Source organism: Vombatus ursinus, unplaced genomic scaffold (assembly GCF_900497805.2).
Source record: "Vombatus ursinus unplaced genomic scaffold, bare-nosed wombat genome assembly UNPS02014942.1, whole genome shotgun sequence".
Taxonomy (NCBI): domain Eukaryota; kingdom Metazoa; phylum Chordata; class Mammalia; order Diprotodontia; family Vombatidae; genus Vombatus; species Vombatus ursinus.
This window is the reverse complement of record NW_020954720.1, coordinates 9,782,336-9,789,519: the sequence shown is the minus strand read 5'-3', so window position 1 is coordinate 9,789,519 and position 7,184 is coordinate 9,782,336. Positions and strand designations below refer to the sequence as shown.

The 7,184-nt window shown below is 32.7% G+C and overlaps 1 protein-coding gene across 2 annotated transcripts in view; it reads left to right on the top strand.

The window, feature by feature from the left end:
• The window catches only part of PIBF1 (progesterone immunomodulatory binding factor 1), a 298,482-nt gene that overhangs the window by 230,804 nt on the left and 60,494 nt on the right, over positions 1–7,184 (top strand). The gene's annotated exons all lie outside the window — the stretch shown is intronic.

Here is a 7,184-nt window from a genome sequence, read left to right as displayed (position 1 = left end):
ATAGATAGATAGATAGATAGATAGATAGATAGATAGATAGATAGATACAATGAATTATTCCAGAATAGGAAAAAGATACTTCCTGCTTCTATTTACTGAGTCATCTTTGCTTTGAAGGATAAAAGTATTAGTAAAATTTATATTCTGTACATGAACTAATAGGCCTTCCATACCACCTCCCCACTTTCATGATAAAAAAATTCCCTAATCAAATAAAATTAAATTATCAAATTGGTGTCTTATTTGATACCACCAATAATTAACTTACCCCATTTATGGTCCCTTAAATCTTTTTCAGTTGAACATGACAAATATTTATTGAGCAATGTGTACCCCTTTGACCTTTCTTACCTTGCCAATTTTTTCCCAGCATAACCTCTGTACTCAATTCAATATACATTTCTCCTGGACTGCTGGATTTCTGGAGGGAGTTAAACCATGCTGATTTGATCCACCACAAATTCATAGTATTTAAACTGAGCTAGACCCTTATCAGCTGCTCCACATTTCTTTATTCACTACTTACTGGCTGCATGCATTCTAAAAAACATTTATTAAAACCACTGCTCTGTACCCTACACAATTCTAGGCTAGTGGATACACAAATAATAAGAAGTGGTCCCTTCCTTCAATGGACTGGTAATATAGACTTGTGCATAGATAACACTGCACGTTAGGTTAGGACAGGTGGATTTCATTGGGTAGGGCAAGGGCAGCATGAACAAAGTTGTAGAATTTGAAGAGTTTAAAGAGAATAAGGTTTGGAGTAATCTGAAATCTGATAGTTTACCAAGTAAAAATAAAATAATTGCCATGTGGCGATGCAGATGCAGTTGAGATTAACAAACTAGACTTACCTGAGTTCTTGATCCCATCACAATTTCACCTTCTTATGTCTCTGACTTATATTAGTTCTTACATCTCCAGAAATTATTGTCTCTTAATCCTACTATAAATTATCTTCCTCCCTTTATCACCAACTTTTCAAAAGAGTAATTTGCACTTAATACTTTTCATAACCTATTCACTCTTTAATCCCGTTTAATCTATATTCTGCTACCAACACTACTCAAATTGCCATTAACTTTGACACAGCTGTTGGCCCAGTGGATAGAGCACTGGGCCTAGAATCAGTAAGTCCAGAGTTCAAATCTAGCCTCAGATACTTATTAACTATGTAACCTTGTGCAAATTGCTTAACCTCTGTTTGCCTCAATTTCCTTAACTCTAAAATGGGAATAATAATAGCACCTACCTCTTGGGGTTGTTGTGAGGATTGGATGAGATAATATTTGTAAAAAGCCCTTAGCACAGTGCTTGGGACATAGGAGGTACTATATAAATATTTATTCTCTCCTCATCAGTCACTTCTGATTGCCAAATCCATTGCCATCATGACTTCACCAAGAATAAGACATGCCAATCTAATTTCATTTCTGTCATTTATAGGGTTACCAAAATGGTATATTAAGAGAATTCTAGGTATATGACATAACCAGATTTTAGTCAAGCATTTGAATAAGCTTCTGTCATTAAACTTGGGGGAAAAAAAGATGGAAAAAATATAGGATAAATGACTATAAAGTTTACATGAATCAGAATTGTTTGAATGAACAGACCCTAACAATAATTATTAACAAATGGGTCAGTGTCAATTTAGTAGAAGATCTCTAGTGTAGTACCCATAGAATTTGCCCTTGACCCTACGCTGTTCAATATTTTTATCCATGGCTTTAATGAGGGTGTTATATCATGCTTTTCAAATTTACAAATGGCATAAAATGGGTGACTAATAGTTTGGGTGATGGTATCAAATGAGGCATCCTCTTGTAATAAAAAGAACAATGGATTTGGAGTCACAAAACATTGGTTTAAATCTTGACTAGGCCACTTATTACTGATGTGACCTTGAGAAATTCACTAAGCTGTCCTTCGCTTCAGTTACCTTATCTCTAAACTCAGATAGTTGAAACAGATGATTTCTAAGGTCCCTTTCAGTTCTAAACTCTTTGATTCAATGATCAAACAATAGACTAAATATAGTAAGATGAAATTTAGTAGGGATAAATTTAAGATCCTACACTTGAGTTCAAAAAAATCAACCACATGATTGGAGAAGCATAACTAGAAAAAAGAAAATACTTTCATATATGACTAGGATCCATTAGACCAAGCCTGCACAACCTCTGGCCCGTGGGCCACTTGTAGCATGCCAAAGAATTTCAGGCGGCCAGCAAAAAATGTAGAGGAAAACATATTTTGTATGTAGAAGAAATCCTTTGGCGGGCAGCAGGTTGTGCAGGCCTGAGTTAGATCAAAAAAATTACCACAGGCCTTGATAGTTTAACACATTCCTTCACAAAACTTTATCTGATTCTCCCCAACTGGGTAGAATCTCTTTGTTTTTGACATCTCTGTAGCACTTAATTTTACCTCTTTTAATGAAATCTATCATAATCTGTGTTATGTTATTTTTTAGATCTATAGAATTTTTTAATTGGAATAGGCCTTAGAGGTTATTCACTATTCCCCTTATTTTATAGATGAGGAAACTGAGTTTTAAAGAACTTTTAAGTGACTGACCCAATTTCAATATCACATCACACAGTAAAGCTGGTATTTTAACTGAAACCTTCTAACTGCTAATACACCTTTTTCTATTACCTCGTATTGATTACCCACTAGATTATGGTTTGTATTTGTCATAATGTCATGGAATTATAGAATGTTAGAGCAAAAATGATCTTTGAGATAACTTACTCCTAGTTATCCTCTACATACACACACACACACACACACACACACACACACACACACACCAACTTTACAGACAAGGGAATAAAGAGTCCCAGAAATATTGAAGGACTTGGCCAAAGTCATAAAGCTAATTAATTAGAGAGTCAAGACTAAAACATGAGTCTCCTTATTCACAATCCACTCCTCTTTCCACTATATCTACTATATCATTTGTTGTTCCCCTACTAAGTTAAAACAAAGAATATATTGCCTTATTCACTTTGTATCCCTGTAATTCTCATCTTAGTTTTGACATAAGCCAAGTGTTCAATGAATATTTGTTCATTTGAATTGAAGGCATAATAGCATCATTTTTAGTTCTCTTCAGTTGAAATAAAAAGGTATGACTTTGTGCATAGCAAAGAGGTTCATAAGGTTTTGATTTCTCTCACAATTTAGTTACTGAGTTTTAAAGTTACTGAAAAGGTTCCTTGCCCCTCATCATTTCTGAATAAAACATTTCAGAGCTATAAGTATGAGAAGCAAAGTTATTATAGAGTTGAGGATTGAAATTTTTTTTTAAAAAATCAAGCAAGAAGCAGAAAAAAATGTTATTGAACTCAGGTTTCCTAAATGTCCATACCAAAAGTATAAATTTACAAGCTACTATTCCATCGGTATACTTTTTGTCTTTGATATCAAATGTTTTTCCTATTAAAGGAGTTTAGTTTGTCCCTCTTTAGCTCTTTCCCGACATTATCCCCTCTGATACAGTTTACACAGCTCTTTACTTCTAATATCCATTGGTTTTGTTTTTGGTGACTTTAACAATGTGATATAAAAGCATTTTTATGCTTTAAACTGTTAAAAGCCTTAGTTTCACTTACTCTTTAAAAATTAGGACAATCCTTATAACATCTCTTAAATGGATTTTATTTTACTAAAGAAGATATATTTTCAAATCTTTCCTTTTATTATTTTTATTTCTATAGGTTAAGTTTCAAAATCATTTATCCAGTAAATTATAGCTTTGCTCTCTGTTCCTGGGACAGGGGGTGGGAGTGAGGAGCAGAAGATAGGTGTAATAGCTAGAAAGAAAATTAATAATAATTTTATTAACAACATAATCTTTATTAATAGTAATAGTATTGTGTACTTATATAGTGCCTTTCTTCCTGTGAATTTTATTCTCAAGTATTTAGTCAAGACTTTGTAAGTGAAAATGAATCATTTCTGTTGTAAGCTGAGGATTATAATCATAATATCACAAGACATGTTCATAAAAGCAACTATTGGGTAAATATTGGATCTTCTTTGCTGTTGAAATGACCTTTCTTTATTTTCTAGGAAATCAATTTTGTAGCCAAAAATTTAAATAGGTTATATCAAAGATTTTTGTGTGTACCTAATGAATATTCACAATTGGATATGGGTCAATGAATTTCGTTGTTAATTAAAAAACATCGACACCATCAGTCATTTTATTCTTAATTATAAAAAATTTTAAGCTGAAAGTAATCTCAGCTTTAGAAATATTTCTCAACATGAAGGTTGGTATATACATATGTGTAATCCTCAAGATTACATCATTAGCCTCACCTTATGACAGTCATATGCGTCACAAAAGCTATACTTATTATGGAATCAGCCACCATAAAATGTTTCATGCTAAATATTTATATACTTTAAAATTAAACTGCCTGTGCTATGCAAATATATTGCAAGACTACCAGAAGTCTTGTGCAACATTTCAAGACTCTACCATTTCACAAGATACTATATTCTGCTATAATTTGTGATAGCTTCCATTTGAAAAATTAAGGCAATTTCAGTGGTGAAATTATTACAGTGCAGAATGCTAGTTAGTACATGCTTCCGTTTCCATAGAAAATAATATCATCTACAAGGAGACCCAACAGATTAATTATAATTCAATCTCAGACAAATAACCCTTAAGGCCTTGTTCTCATGGATTTAGGCATTTCAGGCAACTGCTAGAACAACAGCTTATTGACTCTCCTGTCTCAACACTATGAATATTCTTTTCCCAAAACCTAAATATTTTAAATACTTTATCTATTAGCCCCTCGTCTGATAGTTTGTCAGCATTCCAAAATCCCAAACCCATTTCTATTTGCTATATCAGTTGAGAAGACTAATGTTTGAGGATCCTCATCTACTGATTTTTAAAAGTTTTATCTGAAGAAAAAGTCTCACTTTGTTTCCAAAGAATACAAAATAAAATTAAACTGAACAATTTTTATATTTTCCTTTTAAAATGTAAAAATAATTTAAAGCTATCAAGCAGTTAGTTGGACCACAATAATTTTGCATTATCTTATAATAAACTTAGAAAATTTGTTTGGTCATATGCTGCGGTTTAGGAAGTAGAAATCAGATTTCTCTGTATTCATGCTGAATTTTCACTAATGATTTTAAAAGTGAATACTAGCAGCAACACTGTCAATGTTTTAAATTTTTCCCATAACTAAAGTAAAAGCACATCTTACAAGAAGTGATGTTTCTTCTTCTCCCTCCACCTGAGTTAAACAGACTAGATCCAAAGTCAGTACTAGGGTACGTGTGGGAAGAAAAAATAATTAGCATAAATTTCATTGCCCTGGTGTCAGTACTCAATTTTTTTTTTAACTACCAGTTAAAGAAGAAAAGACTACATTGTCAGCTTCTCCTTTAAGGATTAGCCAGAATATATTGATCCAGGAAGTGAAGGAACAATATAACAGGAATATGTTTTCATAGAGCAGGTGAAACAGAGCCATAAACATGAGTGTCTGAGTAATAATTAACAGTGAATTGAACAATTGTGTATGCAATATGCTATTCAAGGTAGATGTGCTTACAAGGAGATTTGTTTTGTGGCTGCTTTGTGAGTCACGCAAAAGAGGTTTTTATTTTTTAAAGGTGAGTTTCCACTGTTATGAAATACATCTTATACCATCCAAATTTCTACTGAGTCATTGCATATAAATGCATTGCATATAAATGCATAAAGGAAGAGCACTGAGTATCCTAGTCACTTTATCCAGTAATAATGAACCAAAGTGGTATAGGAAAGTAATCTGATCTTTGCATACTTATTTGACAATTTAATATGAAAGCACCAGAGAAAATGGTACAAATTTCAAAAATACACAAGAAGTATGCCAGCATTTCCAAATATCTAATAATTGGTTACAAGGACTAAATGTGGAAAAGAGATGTTTTAAAACTGATTTCCCTACTTAATCCCTGATTCCAAAGTCTAAATTCGTCCTTACTGTTTAACCTCTAAGTATAGGATATTTGTTACATTTTGAAAAAAAGAAATATCATCAGGTGAAGATTTTTTTTTCTATGGAATTATCCAGATTCCTTTAATTGTTTTAAACATTCTATTCTATTACATTGCAGTTTAATTAACTTGCCTACTGGTATGTATGTGAATTTTCTTAAAAAGTGATTCCATGAATAGGTCAGCATAAAATCAAGCAGAATTTTACAGGTAAAAGAAATATCAGATCCTTACTATGACTTTCAGGATGCTTACCCAGTCTGACACTCAGCTTCCCCAGTTCTTCATAGTTCTTTTCAACTGCTCAGATCAGTAGGCTCTCTGGCGCCTGACTCCAAACGTGTATTGGTTTTTCTGCTGAGCTGTTTACCTTTATTGGTGTTTAATTACTATTTTGCTCTGATGCCTGTTTTTTCATCCAAAGTCATAATACTACATAGTATTTATAGAGAGTTTTATGTGTTCAAAGGTTTTTTGTAATCATTAATTAGTTAATCCACATGTCCCATTGAGATACATGAGTATTATTATTCACTTTTACAGATTTGGAAACCAAGGCAAATGAGATTGTGTTGTTTTAGATCACAATTGAGTCAGTGGCACAGGTAGAAGCATAAATCAAAATTGTAATTAACTTGGGCACTCCAACTATATAAACTATATTTTCTTGTGGAAAGTCTTTGTTACCTTTAAGGAATTAAAGGTAAGGTATTGCTTCCAAAGGCCTGGAATTACTAATTCTTCCAGAAAACCTCCTACTAAATCTCAGCTAACTTGATGTTTTAAAAATGTAAGGCTTCCCATTTTCTTCAAGGTTATCTCTGATTTCATTGGGCCTGGTTCTTTCCACTAATTTGTACACTCACAATTTTATTTGGACATATGTATGAGGCAGTGTTCTGCTTCAGTTATTTATTGATGATCTTGATTCTCCTTGATATCCTGTCAAAAAAGATCCATTCTTGAGCCTTCAGAAAATCATTATCATTCAATAATATTAAAAATTGTAACCTCAAACAACAAAATAAGGAGGAGTGTTCAACTTATCATCACAAACTTACAATTAGACTCTTAGGGAAGCTATCATTTGCTCTTACAATGGCGATATAGAAATAAAATTTGAATGTGAGGAATTGCTTTACATATGTGTGTCTGA